This window comes from Schistocerca nitens, chromosome 9, assembly GCF_023898315.1.
Source record: "Schistocerca nitens isolate TAMUIC-IGC-003100 chromosome 9, iqSchNite1.1, whole genome shotgun sequence".
Classification (NCBI taxonomy): Eukaryota; Metazoa; Arthropoda; class Insecta; order Orthoptera; family Acrididae; genus Schistocerca; species Schistocerca nitens.
Window position 1 is genome coordinate 384,787,523 of NC_064622.1, and position 19,012 is coordinate 384,806,534.

Consider the following 19,012-nt stretch of genomic DNA (forward strand, 5'->3'; position numbering starts at 1 on the left):
TACTAACTAGAAAAAGCATAAGCATAATCACGTTCCACAAAGTGAATGTCTCTGCAAATGAGAAAGCCCAGGCCAATAGTATGTACCAGAGGATGCCGTCAGACGAATACAAGACAGTTTCGTGGCGAGTTTTCAGGCGGCGTTTTCTGTACAAGCCTTATTGCTTACGACTAGTGCATACTGTCCTTGACAATACCAAAAAACAACGTATTGAATTGTGTGGGGATATACTGTAAATGATGGAGAATGATCCATTTCTACTGCGCCGAATTTTTAGCTGTGAAACTGCGGTCTATCTTAGTGCAAAAATGAATAGACAAAATGTTCACAATTGAGGTGCGCTAAATTCCCGTACAATATTGCAGTAAGAGAGAGACTCGGCAAAGCTAAACGTGGTCTGCGCCTTATCGCTGACAAAAGTTTATGGACCATTCTCTCTTTTCGGAAAGCACTGTAAGTGTAATAACGTACTTCGACATGTTAGAACAATGATACTTTCCTCAATTTACTGAAGATTTACTGGAATTCATTTAACAGCAGGCTGGAACTGCGCCCCATTGGCACCGTTATGTCCGAGGATTTTTAAATCAGTCCTTTCGTCGGCGATAGATACGTCGCATGGGAAATCAAGACCTGGCTCTTCACTTTTAGCCACCGAGATTTTTCGACCTCACGCCATATGACGCTGGGTTAAGAAGGCTTTTACTTCCCGCCTCTGCCAGGAACGTTGGCCGACCTGCGGAACCGTATCACTGCTACCGTGAACTTCTTAGGACAAGACATGCTTCTTCAACTGTGGGACGAGTCTGACAACCGCTGTGACGTTTGTAGCAAATGGGGGACAAGGCGAACATTTTAGCCTGCTTAAAAATCGTTGAAACTTCCTTCTTTCAGTGGAATGTATGCTGTTCATGCACAATTAATACTTAACGACATACAGATAAGTTAAATTAGGTCCATATTTTTAAATAAACTTGTATACAAACGATTGGCTCTTTGTCAATTTTTTTTGATAAAAGTGTAAAATTTGGTTCGAGATAGGAGCTAATTAGAGATGTATTGTTTGCTAAGTACTTTATTACACCAGACGCTTGCGGAAAGTATTCACATCAGTTGCAGAAACTAATGTGATGCTACTTTGAAAGAAAATATTTGTTCACGTCTTTGAGGCTTGTGCAGCTATAAATTGTGATATAGCATAACTATCGTCTGAGGACAATTATCAGTAATGTGGGTGTCTACCACAGCAACAGTGCGAGATCCACTCAGTGCTGTCACCTTTATTTCATAGTTTACAGATCTCATCTACAAGATCGTATCATTGACTTTCCTGCTTACCTCTTTGAACACAGAGTTATATACGTCACATCTGGAGACATGACGTTCTTTGTTGAAGCTTGACACTAATGGTAAATTGTTTTCTGGGAGTATGCCATCTGAATTTCAAATGGGCGTTTCATGAACGGAGAACGACTGTCTATGAAGTACAGTAGTTTGTGGTAATCCTCACCAGATGATTTTGTAAGTGAGTATTGAACTTAGCACATGTCTTCAAGTTAGCTTAGCTGTTACTGAACGCTATTTCTATTTATTTTTCAACAAACACTAATAGTTTATGAAAGGAATTTTACATGCACAAAGAAATTTACATCAGCAGACAAGTTCGGTGAACTTAACTGAGAGAATATTGTGTGGTTCTCGTAAAAAGGAAACATAATTAAATCATGACCTTTTTCGGAAATGCGTACTGAAGATAAATGTGTCTCAGTAGCCGCTTAAAGAAGCATTAATATTTGAACGGTTACCACGTATGAGGCACGCTTTTTGAAAGCTTCGTTCGGGCGGATAGAGTGCATTCGATACGCCAGCGCTGCGCTTGCGTCAGCTAAGGCAGATCGGATTCCGTCCCAACACACGATACCGCAAAGCCCCAGCACATCACTTCTGAAGTACTGGCTCCTGTAACACAACTGCATGCGAGGAAAATCTACGCTTAGTTTAAATTTCTTGACGTCTCGGATGCCACTTTTTATTCTACAGAAAAAACACACGGTGCAAGATAATCTTTGCGCGGGCGTGGTGCACACACACACACACACACACGCACACACACACACACACACACACAGAACACTTATACACGAGTAAAATAAGAGATTTTTCCCTTTAGACAGTAAATACTGTCCATTGCCAACAATTTATGAAACGACAGGCCTCAATACTAAATGCACTCCATTATTAATGAAATGACACGTCTGTGTTATACCAGGGGCACGCGGTAAGATGCGAAAGGTAGGCCTACAAATCACGTATCAGCAGAAACAGATAATTCATTCGATCAATTCTGTGTGCAGAATATCTAGAAAATTGCTGAAATATGCGAATTTTACAGTGGGAAAACAGTGGTCACCTGGATTCAAGGAAAAGAACCTACTTGTAGGAGAGCGACTGTACTCGTGATATACTCATCAGCGTCTATCAAAAGCATGTGATAGGCGCCCTTTGAAAAGGATCTACTATATCGCTTTCATAATAAATTATCTTGTTTCATGTCCGCCCCGGTAGCTGAGTGGTAGCCGCCACGGTAACTCAGAGTGTTCTGTAATAAAAAACTGAGTTAATGGATGAACGGCGAACTGAAACGGGTGTCTTGCGTCGTCCGCCCTGGGCAGATACAACGAACAAAAACGAACAAAATGAGATTAATAATAATAAGAAAAGAAAAAGGTGGTCAGCGTGGCAGAATGTCAATCTTAAGGGCCCAGGTTCGATTCCCGGCTGGGTGAGATTTTCTCCGCTCAAGCGCTGGGTGTTGTGTTGTCATAATCATTTCATCCCAATCGACGCGCAAGTTGCCGAAGTGGCGTCAAATCGAAAGACTTGTACCCGGCGAATGGTCTACCCGATGGGAGGCCCTAATCACACGACATTTACATTTGTCTTGCTTGGCTTGGTTCAAATGGCTCTGAGCACTATGGGACTCAACTTCTGAGGTCATCAGTCGCCTAGAACTTAGAACTAATTAAACCTAACTAACCTAAGGACATCACACACATCCATGCCTGAGGCAGGATTCGAACCTGCGACCGTAGCGGTCGCTCGGTTCCGGACTGTAGCGCCTAGAACCGCACGGCCACTCCATCCGGCTTTGTCTTGCTTCATGGCTTTATTTTCTCTAGCTATTCATCTGTGGCAGTGGCAGATATCGAGTAAGGAGAAAAATGTATCTCTTTAATTTTTATCTATGTGAGGAGCATCAGCATTTTTCTTGTTTCTCCAATCCCAGGTGTGAATACGAATCCATGACAGAACGAGTGGAACGTATTTCTAATCGGTGAAGAGATGTGTTTTGTTCCAACTCAGTCTTGCCAAACTTTAGGTTATTAGCGAGTCGCCAGAGAGGTTAACTGTACCAATCGACAGGTGTAAGGTCAATCCGCTTTGTGGGTGAGGAATATGGCTAGGCTCTTTGGAGCTGCCTTTTCCCCCACCACGGCTTTTTCTGGATAGGTAAAGGTAGAGGGTTCGTAACAGTTCTGTGGCGGCGGTATGTACGTAACATGGATGTGCTAGTAACACGCTTCGTACTGAGTATAAGAAGGGCGTATAGTATGTTCTAAAAGTGTGCTAATATTCTAGTTAACCATTTTATGTTATAATCTTGGGCGATTGATTAAGGCTTTGATAGTATCATACGTTTGAATTAAATCAGTTCTTCCATATTCGTAAGAATGCTTTGTGTCCAGACAATGTTCATCACAGTAAATTCAGTATAATTTTTGAGAATCAGTTAAGAGAAGGCAGTTGTGCGTAAATCGGCATCCAAATTTTCACATTTTGAGGGATTAGAGGGGATTTAGGAAGTCGTGCTTTGTGTTCAGATAAAGTGTACGTTGTTACCTTAGGAATCATGCCGAGTTAATGTAAATCATCAGTAAATGATCCGGTTACTTAACCTGTGCGTGATAGTGATACTCTTATGCAATGTTTTGCTGAATTACTTGACATTTCTTGTCCCTTGTTCGTACATGACCAACCACGAGTCCTTCGGTCACTCTTTGCCACTGTTAACTAGCCAGGGTGCGATATTCTACGCATTTTTATTTTGCAAGTGGGTCAGTTAACTTATCTAACCATAATGTTCATATACTCTTACGATTCTGTGTTGAAATACTTGAACTTTTATCGTCCATTATTTGTTAGTGACCAATCACGTACCAATCACGTATCCCTGGCTTTATCATCAATAAAAAAGAGGACAGGATTACCGGTCTACTGATCTTTCGATCATCGATAACACGAATAACGTCACGATGTTATAATCGGAACATAATTTTTTTTCTCCTTCTTAACTGACCACTTGTCTTTGAGACGGGCCCTAGTGTGTTTCTAGTTGAACAGCGTTATATTTCCAAAGTTTATCAGGCATCTTCATGTATAATACATTTCTCCAAATTAACGTATTTTTCTTGTACGATCATTTTTTCATCAGCTATTATCTTTCTTATATTTATAGTTTACCTCTCTGTAGAGTGCTACATCACTTTGGAACGTCTTTAGGAAAATATTTTGGGTGTAGCCCGTTGGATGTACACACGAATGATTTCCATTCCACAGTGTGCTACCACAAAGCGTTACCGTGTGGCCATCCTGATATCCTGATTCCATGTGGCAACATACGTAAACAAAAGCCTACTGACTTTTTGTATTTACTAAATTGTTGTTAATATAAAAAGCGCAGACCAGTTTCGTTTATTCTTTGTTTTTGTTAAGTGTTAACGAAACCTTCCTTTTTTCAGATGATTAACCCTATGTGGAAGTTCTCAGTAATCTCAGACTACCATTTCACGCACCCCCCCACGCCTCAGTGTTGAGAAGCTGTCTGCATTAAACGGTGGCACAGTAAAGTACAGTTTAGGTCTAATTATCGTTAAAGCCAGGATTGTATGTGGACTATACCGACTTACTTTAAAGTATAAAGTTCATATCCAGTAAATCAAAGTAATCCTTCTTATCTGAATAATTAGAGCGTCCTTTTTGTTGTTTCATCTGTTCGTTATTCTGGACCCAAAATCAAACATGACTGAACTATTTTAATTTTATAAAATTTGCTGGAAAGCCAGAGTGGCCGCGCAGTTAGAGGCGTCATGTCACTGACTGCCCGGACCCACCCGTCGGAGGTTCGAGTCCTCCCTCGGGTATGGGTGTGAGTGTTGTTCTTAGCATAAGTTAATTTAAGTGGTGTGTAAGGCTAGGGACCGGTGACCTCAACAGTTTGGTCCCTTAGAAATTCACACACATTTGAACATCTTTTTGCTGGAAAGCATGAGTGTTCAGAAGATAATTAAAACACCCATCATTATTTATCGAAGGATTTATTAAAATTAATAATCGTACATCCAAACAGGTTTTGATTTTATCAAATGTCACCTTCAGACCATGTCTCATCACATAGTGATCAGAGACTGGAGCATTGGTAAGTGTTTGGATGCACCACTGGTTACTGAAACGCATGTGCAGGGGAGTTTGGTGGATAGGGCCGTAGGGTAAACTCGTCCTGGTGTTCTTCGAGCAACACACGTATAGTGCGAGCTGTGTGACAAGTTGCATTATCCTGCTGGTAAACACCATCGACCGAGGAAGAGCAAAGTTCAAATGGTTCAAATGGCTCTGAGCACTATGGGACTCAACTGCTGTGGTTATCAGTCCCCTAGAACTTAGAACTACTTAAACCTAACTAACCTAAGGACATCACACACATCCATGCCCGAGGCAGGATTCGAACCTGCGACCGTAGCAGTCGCACGGTTCCGGACTGGGCGCCTAGAACCGCGACACCACCGCGGCCGGCGAAGAGCAAAGTACCCGTAGGAGTAGACTTAGTCACCAACGATACATGCATATTTATATTGATTCGTTCTGCCTTCCAAAATGACGAGATCGCGCAGGCAATGCTTCAAAAATGGTTCAAATGGCTCTGAGCACTATGGGACTCAACTGCTGAGGTCATTAGTCCCCTAGAACTTAGAACTAGTTAAACCTAACTAACCTAAGGACATCACACACATCCATGCCCGAGGCAGGATTCGAACCTGCGACCGTAGCAGTCGCACGGTTCCGGACTGGGCGCCTAGAACCGCGAGACCACCGCGGCCGGCGAAGAGCAAAGTACCCGTAGGAGTAGACTTAGTCACCAAGGATACATGCATATTTATATTGATTCGTTCTGCCTTCCAAAATGACGAGATCGCGCAGGCAATGCTTCAAAAATGGTTCAAATGGCTCTGAGCACTATGGGACTCAACTGCTGAGGTCATTAGTCCCCTAGAACTTAGAACTAGTTAAACCTAACTAACCTAAGGACATCACACACATCCATGCCCGAGGCACGATTCGAACCTGCGACTGTAGCAGTTGCGTGGTTCCGGACTGAAGCGCCCAGAACCGCTCGGCCACAGCGGCCGGCGCAGCTACAACAACAAATCGAATACCCGCACTTATCGTACCTATCAGACATCAAGAAGATGTACATTTATGAGCCGAAACATTATGCTCACCTGCTTAATAGCTTCTTTGTCCGTCTTTGGAACAAAATACATTACTGATTCTGCACATTAGGGATCCGAAAGTTTGTTGGCAGTTTTGTGGAGGAATGGAGCAATAGAAGTCTACGCAAAGATCATGTAATTTATGTAAACAAACTCGCCTCTGATTTACATACGCGCTGACGACGCTCGATAGAAGTCGAGATCTCTTCCACAGGACTGCATTGCCTTCCGCGGCCAGAGTCAGTCAAGTTTTCTGAGCATGGTACCGCGTCATAATGCATAAAACTACCGCTGCTGGAGAAAAAAAAATCGTTTCGGCCGCTGTAGCAGCGTGACCCAGCTGCAACCGTGGCCGAACGTTCCGAACGTTGGTTTCTTTTTTTTCTCCAGCAGCAGTAGTTTTATACATTATGACGCGGTATCATACACAAGAACCTTTATGTCGGTTCCATAGGATTTATATCAGACGAATTTGGTGGCCGAGACATCAACTTGAGTTCACTATAATTCTACTAAAACCACTGTAGCGCGATACAAGCTCCGAGACCCGGACAATTATGCTGCTGCAACATGACACCGCTGTCGGGGGAAACATCAAACATGAGAGGATGCAGATGGTTCACCGTCAGCGCGTCTTCAATGACTGCCTCAGGTCCCATGCTAGTGCAGAACAATTCTTTCCACGGCATAAAACTGCTCCCTCCAGCCTGCGTCTATGAACCGATGCACATTTCGAGCCGCTGTTCACCTCGTTGATGGCGTTTGTGGATATGACCATGGGCCTAATGTAGCAAAGATTTGATTCACCTGAAGAGCCGACACGTTTCCATCGATCGACCGTCGAACCGCGATGGTCCCCGACTAAAGGATGGGGCCCCTCCACGCCAATACCAACGGGGTGACCAAACCAAAAGTTGTACTGTCACCTCCGTATGACATGTTAAAATCAGGAGTCACAGGATGCAGGCTGTGGTGTTGTCCATTACTAATTGACATTTTCCATCAGGAGACAGAAAGTGGACGAACGCGATTGAAGGGTAGCGGTTTGTAAGGGCAGAGGGAAAAAAAAGTGCCAAGGCAAGTGCCAGTGGAAAAAATCTTCTGCGACAGTAGGACGGGTAGTAATGGCAGTAGCGGCTTGCTAGCTGCGACAGTGCATGCAAGGTGTTGTTATGTTAGTGCGAGGTATCGCGCATAGTTACCTTTGTCGTTGCGGGTGCACGTTGTAGGGCCTGCTGCGGCTGCTGCGTCCCTGTAACAGTTCGAGGTCGTCATACATTAGTGGGTGATCGGCCATAGATCAGCTCACAGTGTAGGGTGTGTGTGTACAGTACAGTACGGCATCCCTGCGATTGCCTGTTTTTCGGCAGGTCGAGCATCTGGGATTGCCAGTAGTAGCTGTGTTGCAGGGGCTCGCCAGTACTGTTGTGTTAGCGTGCTATGGACCATAGATGTTTAGTTTCTTGCTAGTAGTGTCTTTGGCCTATTATGTTTCCATCTATGGTTGTGGTCGGACCTCCCCAGAGAAAGGATAAAAGGGTTACGCGAGTGTCTCGTTTCTCTGTACAGTCGTGTAGAGAGATTTTGGAATACCTGCAAGAGGGTATCTAGCCGATATTCCAGGTGAAGATCCGCGGTGCGTGTGTAACGCGGAGCATTGTTTATGATTCCGAGTACTTTGTTCTGTGAGCTGCAGACGGTGCAGGCGTGTGGGCGCAGCGTATCCCCAGACGGGAGCAGCGTACTTCATCAGAGGTCTAATAAGTGTGGTGTACATGAACCTTGACACCCTCCTATTCAGTGTGCTACTCCCGTTAAGCATATGGTAGAGCTGTTTGAGCCTTGCGTTTGCTTTGTTGGTCATGTGTTGAACGTGGTCCCCCTAGAGTAGTCTCCTGTTCAGCCAGACACCGAGGTATTTGACCTTCTCACGGAAACGTATTGGGCGTGCATGTAGTGTTATTGGGTTACAGTGTTGATGTTTGCGCAGTAGTTTCGGTCTTCTGGTGAACAGAACGGCTTCGCATTTGTCAACGTTTACTGTAACACGCCATTTCATCAACCAAGGATCTGCCGCTCTGAGTGCATTCTGTACTCGTGAGTTAATGTTAGACGGTTTCCAATCTTGCGCGAGGACGGCAGTGTCATCCACGTAGTTGCCACCGTCGGGCTGGGTGTAGCTGGGATGTGTTTAATGTAGAGGTTAAACAGTATGGGCCTTAATATGCTTCCTTTGGGTACTCCAGCCTGAATACCATGTCGTGTTGATTGTTTGCCTGCACGTCGGTGTTGGAACTCCTGTCCGTGATATATGACTACGAGCCCGTCGGGGAACTCTGCGTAGCTGAGTTTGTGTATGAGGCCGTTGCGCCACAGACAGTCGAAGGCATTTTCGATGTCCAGGAACACCGCCCCAGTTGCTTTGTTTGTGTTGTATCCGTGTGTTATGTATTCAACGACGCGGAGGAACTGTTGCATTGTCGTGATTCCTGAAGCCGAATTGCTCCGGCCTCAGGGTGTCATTTGTAATGCAGTGCCTAGCGAGCGCTCAGCAGACTAATGGGTCAGTAATTTTGTGGGAGGGAGTGGTCTTTCCTCAGCTTCAAAATGGTTCAAATGGCTCTGAGCACTATGAGAGTCGCCTAGAACTTAGAGCTAATTAAACCTAACTAACCTAAGGACATCACACACATCCACGCCCGAGGCAGGATTCGAACCTGCGACCGTAGCGGTCGCTCAGTTCCAGGCTGTAGCGCCTAGAACCGCACGGCCACTCCGGCCGGCTCCCCGGCTTCCTGAACATCAGGACCGCCCCCGATGGTCCCGTTGCTACTGCATTCGTAAGTGACGATATCGATGGGTCAACATGTGAACACCTAGGGATGGTGAGCTGCGGAGCTGCACGCTCAACAATGTACGCTGAACGGGATGTTCTTTCGGCGCAGGTGCCACAGTCACCATCTATCCATCTTTACAGAGAAGACACACGTTCTGTGAAGAGTCGTGGACGTCCAACCATTTACCACCTAGTGATAGTGTCACTTCCTTCAACCTATTTCTGTGGAGGCTCATGACTGTTGCACATGAATATTCGACCAGCTTCGCCATTTTCGAGATACTCGTTCACAGACTCTGCATATATTAATCTGTCATTTGTCAAAGTCGCTTATCTCGATGGATTTCGCCATTTGCAGCCGTATCTTCCATACCTTTGCTTGGGTGAATCCCCGTTCGTGTCTGCTACGTCACATTCCCGCAACGCCATCAGGTGGCTACCAACGTCGCGATGGGCAGTGGTCGTAATGTTTTGCCTGATCAGTGTACATTAATTGCTTCTTGCAACAGAAGGCGACGAATCTATAGCTCAACGTGTGGAACGCCAGACGGTCGGTCTCCGAAAGAGTCTATTGTTCCTGAAACGCCTTCACATTTTGTGATTATTGAGACGCCCGCTAAACCCGCTGGGCACAACAGATAATAGGATTGTGGAAAGGGCCAAGGGTTGAAGTCAGTTTCTGCTTCTAATTGTCATCTATTGTAATTTAGCAACTCTTCCACGGCTGAAGGCCTCTAACAAGATATCTTAACAAGATAAAAAATCCAATTAAGGTACCAATAAAATAATTCAGAAACAACATACGCAAAGTGCAATATAAATGGCTGAGGGCCACAGTTAATTTTAAAATTTTAGAATATATCAGCATAGACCTTTAAAGGCGGATGGTTAACAAGAAATTAAAGAAAAAGTCAAAATTCAATTAAGATAGCAATAAAATAATTTAAAACCCAAAAGGCAACATATACAACGTGCACTACCAATGGATGAGGGCCACAATCAAACTTCAAAATTTCAGAATATATTACCAAAATCTTTAAAGTCAGAAGGCCGCAGTGTTTAATCTTGAAAGATAAATTTAAAAATTAATTTGCAAAATTTTAAATAACAAACAATAACCATAAGCCTACAATTTAAAATAGCTGACAACAGATAATTAAACACCGGTGGCACTCACAAGGCCTCCAGGGAGGTCGGTCTGCCCTCGTTCACTTGGGTGAGACAGGTAGTGGTGACCCCAACTATACATGATCTATCGGAACACAACCAGGGGGCAGTCACAGACCGACCGACACAACAACTTGCTTCCCGTCAATCAGTACATGGGAATCCCAAGCGGCAATGTTACAAACGTGATAGTCCACAATGGAGTACGTATTACCTGTTAAAATTACACACCATGTTGAACAGCGACAATAAGCGAGGAAAGGACGCTGCCTGAAATTACGTTAGTGGCCAGGGCAGGTAACCGGAACACTAACGGCCACTAGGCAGAAAATTCCGCTGGTACACTAGAATTTCAAACACGTGGATATAGTTAACTCGCTCTAAAGAACACTGCCTGAATTTACGTCAGTGCCCAGGGAAGGTAACCAGAACACTAACGGCAACAAGACAGAAAATTCCACTGGTGCACTCAAATCGTAGTCGACAAAATAGTTAATTACACCGCATGGCGGCTAAATCTCAGCAGTAGAACCACTCGGTGTTGCTCACCGGAGAACCTCCCCAACAGCAAACCACCGAACCGAACCACCACAGCATGAATAGACATGGCTTGGGTAGTTGAAACCTCTACTCAACTTTGACGTCCTGAGTCGGCGAACCACGAAGATCGTAGAGATCGGACAGCTCCACACACGCTCCGACACTGCGCAGGGACTGCCAGCGGCCCCAGCCGACTGCACCGCGCGGAGAACTTCCCTCGTCCGCAAAAACCGACCGACTCACTCAGAATGCCAACATCTAAACTCGTCGTCAATAAACACCAACTACACACACAACCTGACAAACACTTGCACGAAGAGCTGATCGATACACAACAGTAACTAAGCCGACTTATGAACGATCGGCGAGCCAAAACGCGTCGTCTGGTTGGACGACCGACCGACGATCCATCAAGACCGTGGCCCGGCTCAAGTGATGCGTGGCAGCAATGGTTGGGCGAGCCATGTTGTCGCAGACCTCACTGCTGCTGCAACCCGACTGCCCAAGTGCCGCATCGCAACTCACCGACTGGCAGGTCCGGGCTGCGCTTCAGACGCGTCCCCAACCAACTGACAGCCCGAACTCGCAACACGAACTCGCGACGTGAACTGCCAATCCGAACTGCTTAGCCGAACTCCCGACACGAACTCCGGAGGCGAACTTCCTACGACGAACAACGACCGGGAAGTAATAGCAGTCGAGCAAAGATACTACGAGAGGGGATATATCGATACGCGCTGGTAACGCCGCTGACGGTCGGGCAAAGCAGAAACTCAGTAGTAAATTAAATTAAGGTAGTGAGGTGGAAGTACTTTAAAAAAAAGGTGTAAAATACATAATTGGCGGAAACACGAGCCACGCACGGCTCAATTATTACGCCCGTCTCAGGAAGCCTAAATATTAGCCTATAAACATTAGGAAAGATCATAGTGTGTAGGCTTTCACGGCCGGCGTCTTCAGTAATTAAAACTTCCGGGCTACGAGGCCGTGGTCCAATAGTAGAAATACTTCTCCCTGACGTTTCGTTGCCAGCTGCGGGCAACATCATCTGAGGTGTCTACGACTCACCTCAGATGATGTTGCCCGCAGCTGGCAACGAAACGTCAGGGAGAAGTATTTCTACTATTGGACCACGGCCTCTTAGCCCGGAAGTTTTAATTACTGATTAGGAAAGATGTTAAAACGAGTAAAAGAACTACAGTTAGTGAAGCTGTCACAGTCCATCCACAGTCTGACACAAGCAGTCGTGACAGCACATCTAATTTTTCTTGAACATTGCTACAGCAGCAAGGCAAGCGAACAATGCGTTTCACTGTTTATTCCGATAGATGATGAATGCCAGTAGTATTGTTTATATTGTTTGTGACATTATTTGTACAAAAATGAGAGTGTGTAGCAAAAAAACCTGTAGCAGTAACAAAAAATGGCCCATGAGGGGGTAGGACTCTCGCACTGATGGTTTGGTATAAATTTAATTGTGTATCAGGCAGTTAACCATAAGAGAATCGAGAAGGTCCCGAGAATTCCATGAGTTTCGAGAACTTTTAAATATCTATAATATAAAGGAGGCAGGACCATTATTATAATAACCAGCAGGTCCTCATTCAGGCTGACTGGATCTTGACTTTATTGCTCATATGACGCCTTCTGGTATTTATCCATCTTCAGATATGGAGCGGTTACTGCACGTAGTCTACGAATGTTTCTTTGATATACAACTTGAATCGCCATATCTCCATTCAGTAATCGCTCCTGGATGTCTGATGATGGATAAATTCCGGAACGCGTCATATTTTCGATAAATGCATTCCTTGACCTTTACCATTGACACCCAGTTGACATGAATGCAGAACTGCTGATTGTCTTAGTTTTAAGTTTAATGTCGGATAACAAATGAGCAAAGAAATATTTTTCGGGTGTCATATAAATAGAAATTAGCAGTTTTCAGATTTCTTTCTTTTGTTTGATACATTGGTTCTTGACAAATTTCATGATTCTAGGCCAACGCTAAGTACCCTTAGAATTCGATGAGTGTGTTTTCGAGCATTAAAATTTGCTACCGAAATACCTCTAAATTTTAGTTGCATTGAGATAGAAGCCTACATTTATTACACGGCAGAGTTCGTATATACCTTAGTATGAGACATAAGCTTCAACCTCACACGTCTACCCATTTCCGAGAAAAACGAACCTTGACAAACAGACCGAGATTCAGATAAGAAATGACAAAAAAAGTCCTTGTGATCTAATTCCAGATTTACAGTTTCGTATTTTTTCTGTTGATTGTACTCTGAAACCTCCTTCTTTGGCATATTTCACGACTCTATGACAGCGGGAAGTACCCTATAGGTTTTGAGCAGTGAGTTTGCAAGTATTAAAATATGTAACATAAATGGCGGTACCTTTTGACTGAATTGGCTTTGAACTTTCAATTTTTTACACCGTCAAGTGACCATAGACCTCAATACGTTACATAAGTTTCACCTTGATACCTATAGGTTTTGAGGAGTGAGTTTACAAGTACTGAAATATGTGACACAAATGGCCGTATCATTTAATTTAATTGACAATGAAGCTTAAATTTTTACACCACCAAAGGAAAATAGAACTCAGTACGTGGCATAAATTTCACCTTGATATGACTACGCGTCCCTGAGATAGAGTGTTTTTAACAGTCCGACACACAAATAGACAGGCAAACATACAATATAGTGATTCTATGAGGGTTCCGTTTCTAACAACTGACTCACGGATGCCTAAAAGGTGGACACCAGATTTGTCGTACTATAGATTTCCTAAGGACTAGAACAGCTATGAAACCAGATTACAGGACTATTTATTTATGATTTTCTTCTGACCCGCAGACATTTGCTGAGGAGCTACGTTTGTTTTTAAGAACAAGAAAGACCTAGTGAACAGCGAAAGATCTGACGAAATGCAAAAATACGTCGTATTTTGACACAATAAAGTGATGTTTTGATCACTATACTTCCAAAGAAACCAATTAATGAACGCGTAAAATAAGAAACTGGTGTACAGTACTTGCATTATTTAACGTATCAGACAAGCCACGATAATTGTAGTTGAGGAGAAAACTACAACCAACAGACATAATGAAACGATAAAAACGATAAAACTGTTTCCCGGAAAAAAAAGCCATTCCACAATTGTTGCTGCATCAGAGCGACAAACATCGGAATTTATCAACACCCATGTCTCTTCAAGAAGAAGTAACCATATTAACAAATTTTCGTTAACTGTAAAAGTCGAGAGGAGCCCAACAATGAGAAAAGACTTACACTTTCAGTGAAATTGTGAAGCGTGGTGGAAAGTGGCTATTAAAACAACCGCCAGAAACTGACAGATAGAGTATTTCCCTAAGAGCGTGCAAAAATTAAACATGGCATAGAGGTTATCGCTAAATAGGGGAGATAGTGTCACATACGTGATAGTGAATTGGAGTGGCAATCATTAAAACAAAGGCGTTTTTCGTTGCGACGGGACCTTCTCATGAAATTTCAATCACCAGTTTCCTCCTCAGATTGCGAAAACATTCTGTTGGCATCCACCTATATAGGAAGAAATGATCATCACGATAAAATAAGATAAATCAGGGCCCGCACAGAAAAATTTAAGTGCTCGTTTTCCCCGTGTGCCGTTCGAGAGTGGAACGGTAGAAAGACAGCTTGAAGGTCGTTTATTGAACCCTCTGCCAGGCACTTTATTGTGAATAGCAGAATAATTACGTAGATGTAGATGTTGAATAGAAGAACGGTCTAATGGATACAGCATTAATCAGATAAAAATGCTGAAAAGCGGCAAAAGTAAGAAATAACGAGAAGCTTAACATAAAATCGGTGATCACAAAGTAGACGAAGTTAAGGAATTCTCCTACCTTGAAAACAAAATAACCCTTGACGCAAGAATCAACAGACATAAAAAGCAGGCAAGTACATGCAAAGAGTCCGCTCCTAACATTCGTATCAAGCACAAGCGTTACATTGAGGAAGAATTTACTGAGACTGTAAGTCTTCGTTCACAGCACAGCATTGTATGGCATTGAATCACAGTGTGTGAGAAAACTGGAACAAAAGAGATTTGGAGCGTCTGAGATGTGGTGCTACAGAAGAGTGTTGAAAATCAGGTGATATTATGAGGTTCTCTGCGGAATCGGCGCATAAAGGAACGCATGGAAAACACTGACAACAGGGAGTAGTAGAATGATAGGACATGCCTTAAGACACCGGAGAATAATTTCCAGGATACTAGTGGGTAAAACTGCAAGGAATGACAGAGTCTGGAATACATCGAGCAAATAACTGAGGACCTAAGGTGCAAGTGCTACTCTGAAATGAAGAGGTTAGCGCAGGAGAGAAATTAGAGACTGGCCGCAACAAACCAGACATAAGTAGCCATTAGTAATGTCCTGCTTGAGGCAGTCACATCGTTGAAATATCTGCAAAGCCATATGAAATGGAACGAAGGCTGGGGTGGCCGCGCGGTTCTAGGCGCTACAGTCTGGAACCGCGCGACCGCTACGGTCGCAGGTTCGAATCCTGCCTCGGGCATGGATGTTTGTGATGTCCTTAGGTTAGTTAGATTTAAGTAGTTCTAAGTTCTAGGGGACTGATTACCTCAGCAGTTAAGTCCCATAGTGCTCAGAGCCATTTGAACCATTTAAGTATTGTAGCAAGAAAGGCAAACGGCCGACTTCTGTTTATTGGGAGAGTTCTAGGAAAGTGTGGTTCATCTGTACAGGATACTACATGTACTGCTAGAGTGGTTGCGATCGATATCAGCTTGGAAGACATCGAAGTAATTCAGAGGTGAGTTGCTAGGTCTGTTATTGGTAGGTGCTTCGAGATCTCAAATGGAAATCCCTGGAGGGAAGGCGACATTCCTTTCGAGGAACACTATTGAGAAAATTTAGAGGTCCAGCATTAGAAGCTGACTGCAGAAACGATTCTGTTAACATACATTGCACGTAAGGACCACGAATATAAGGACGAGAAATTAGGGCTCATACAGAGGCATAAAGACAGTCGTTTTGCCCTCGTACTATATGCGAATGGAACAGGAAAGAAAATGACTAGTAGTGGTACAGGGTACCCTCCGCCACTCGCCGGTTAGTTGAATTACGTAGTATCGAAGTAGATGTGTATTTTTTCTTTCTTTCTTTTGCTACTGCCTTTATCCCGCATTGTGTGCAGGGTCGGCAGGGTTAAGTACGGAATTGGCATGGTTAATTTGGAGGGGTGGACGGATGCGCTTCCTACCGCCACCCCATACCCCCCCCCCCCCCCGGGACTGAATTAGTGTACCCCAGCTGTCTGCGTCTAGTGTAAATCGTGAAATAGTGTAAATGTGTTACAAATGTCTGCGAGTTGTGACCTGGTGACCAGCCCGGTATTCACCTAGGAGGATGTGGAAAACCGCCTAAAAACCATATCCAGGCTGACCGGCCCACTGGCGGTCGTCGTTAATCCGCCAGGCGGATTCGATCCAGGGCCGGCGCGCCTACCCGAGTCCAGGAAGCAGCGCATTATCGAAGTAGATGTGGATGTAGACTGAATAAACGTTAAGCGACTAAACGTTCATGAAAAAATAGTTGCTTGTGTTATTTAGTTCACGAGTTTTGGCTGTGTTTACATTTATATTACTAATGTTCAAGTCTCTTGTTATTTTACTAATGCTTGGAATGCAAAAATGTAACTACTGCCAAAATGAGTTCAAAAAGAATACAAAACGGCACGTACGGCGTTAAGTGCCGAACAAGTTTCTTAGCACTAGGGTCGCTAGTATGTCCTCAACTGTTAAGCGGTAGCCAAAGTGCGCCTCATTTACGACGGCGGCCGAGTTTAGGTTCGTTCTGCGCATCTGACGTCACAAAACACAGTCAGCCAATGAACAGAGAACGACGTTGCCAGAGCTCAACTGCAGTGCAGAGGACGGACGAGTGTCTTCAGTTTTAGAAACGTTTAGTCATAAATAAAGTAATTGAACAAAAGCAATGTCTTGATAGCAGACTTTCTATAAAAGAAAGTTCGGAAAAAGCATTCTTTATACCAGTTGCTTCATATTATATTAATTAATTAAACCAAACAAGCAATAAGACTCCTAATTCGGGCGAAAGCATGGAAATTCATTCTCACTAACCGCTTTTTCGCAATAAAGAACAGCGGTAATTGTTTATTTCCTGTTGTACTTTGTCGGTATTTTGCGTGATCTTGTTAAACTCCTCCAGGAATTCACTTAAGTGACGAGCTGCGATAGCGTAATGGTTAAAGTCTTTGGCTGCTGAACAAAAGGTTCCGAGTTCAAACCTTGTTAGGAACCTAACATTTTCTTTATTTAAAAACCATATCGAAGTGTCTTACTACATGAATTCCATTCGTTTGAATGTAATTTTTTGAAATTTCTACTGGCATATAAAATCGACCATACGGAAAGTATACGCTGTGACTTTTACCTCTGCAAACTCTTCTAAATTTCGTGCAGTGGTTTACTACATTTAATGCTGCACAATAACTGCGTTGAACATCGAAACAAAGTTAAGTCATTTATGGGGGGAAGGTGTCAGTGTAAAAATCAAATTTTTGGGCCAAATAGTTTTTGTGAAATCGAATGATAAGTCTGTCAAAGCAGTCGGAACACCATGTGTCTGCACAGCGCGGAATGCGGGGAACACGTCTGTGTAGCAGCGAAAGGGTTAATGTGGCCGTGGTCGCTTTACTTCATAAACTGCGCGCTCCCCCCTGAACGTAAGTTTGCGAACTATACTATACTATACTGTGGCGCTGTTTCTCTTAGCGCCTACAACTGGCAACGCAGCAATCTCCCACGTGTGGGCGGGCATGCGCGAGCCGCCAAGATAAAAGAATTTAACTATAGTTTCGCAACTTTGAATGTAGCTCGATAGGTTAGACTGTGGCCTATCCGCTAGAGATTCAACAGCGTCAGTAGAGACGTGCTGTTTGTGTGAGAGGCCACGTACAGTGAATGCTGAGGCGCAGGTGACGCCCCCTTAACCTGAGGCTTGGAGATGGAGACGAGGGCTCGTCGAGCGCAGCGCCCCAGGGCAGCCACGCGCCCGCTAACTGGATCTCGGGGCGCTAACTTGCTTAGGGAGCGACCGCCGAGCTAATCCGCGGCCGCCGGCGGGTTTGCCTTTGTGCCGCAGTTGGAGAGTGGAGATCCCGGCCACAAGGAACACGGCGGATCGGCAAGTGGGAGAGCGAGCCGTGCAAGTGCAGCCGACCGCCTCGGTCAATAGCCTGACAACGGGGGCCAGAGGCGGCGGCCCTCTGACCGCACCGACCTCCAGCGTCTGCAGAGGCTGGTCTCTCCACCTCACTTCCAGTCCCCGGTAGTGCCCGCCGCATTCGCTTTGCAGCTTTATCTGGCTGAAGTTCCCTCATCTCGTACCTATGTTCAGCTGCAGTAGCCAGGTTACTTCCGCGCTGGAGGTAGCCGAATTTCAATCTAGGGAGGTTACGTACGAGGTGCGACAATAAAGTAATGAGACTGATGTGGAAAAAAAAATGTTGCTTACCGTTTTAGTCAAGTATAGTGCTGTCTCCTTCCAAGTAGTTCCCTTTTGATTGCACACACTTTTCCCAGCGCTTCTACCATTGACGGTAACATTTCTGGAATTCATCTTCTGTAATATCCTACAAGACCCTCGTCACAGCTTTTTGGACATCTACTATTGTTTGAAAATGGTGTCCTTTGGCCGCCATTTTGAATCTTGGAAATAGAAAAAAGTCGTCGCACGGAGCAATATCTGGTGAATAAGGTTGCTGTGGCAGTACTGAAATTTGTTTTGAGGTTAAAAATTGCTGTACTGACAGAGCAGTATGGGATGAAGCGATGCAGTCCTTCAACAAAGGAAATAGCTTAAAATACGTTAGTTCGTCCTATC

At 44.3% G+C, this 19,012-nt stretch overlaps 1 long non-coding RNA gene across 1 annotated transcript in view; it reads right to left on the reverse strand.

Annotated features, from left to right (window-relative positions):
* LOC126203354 (uncharacterized) overlaps window positions 1-19,012 on the reverse strand; it is a 920,708-nt gene that overhangs the window by 216,586 nt on the left and 685,110 nt on the right. Inside the window, exon 3 of the long non-coding RNA XR_007540259.1 lies at window positions 7,751-7,800. This is a non-coding gene — a long non-coding RNA (uncharacterized LOC126203354). The remainder of the gene's footprint in view (window positions 1-7,750; window positions 7,801-19,012) is intronic.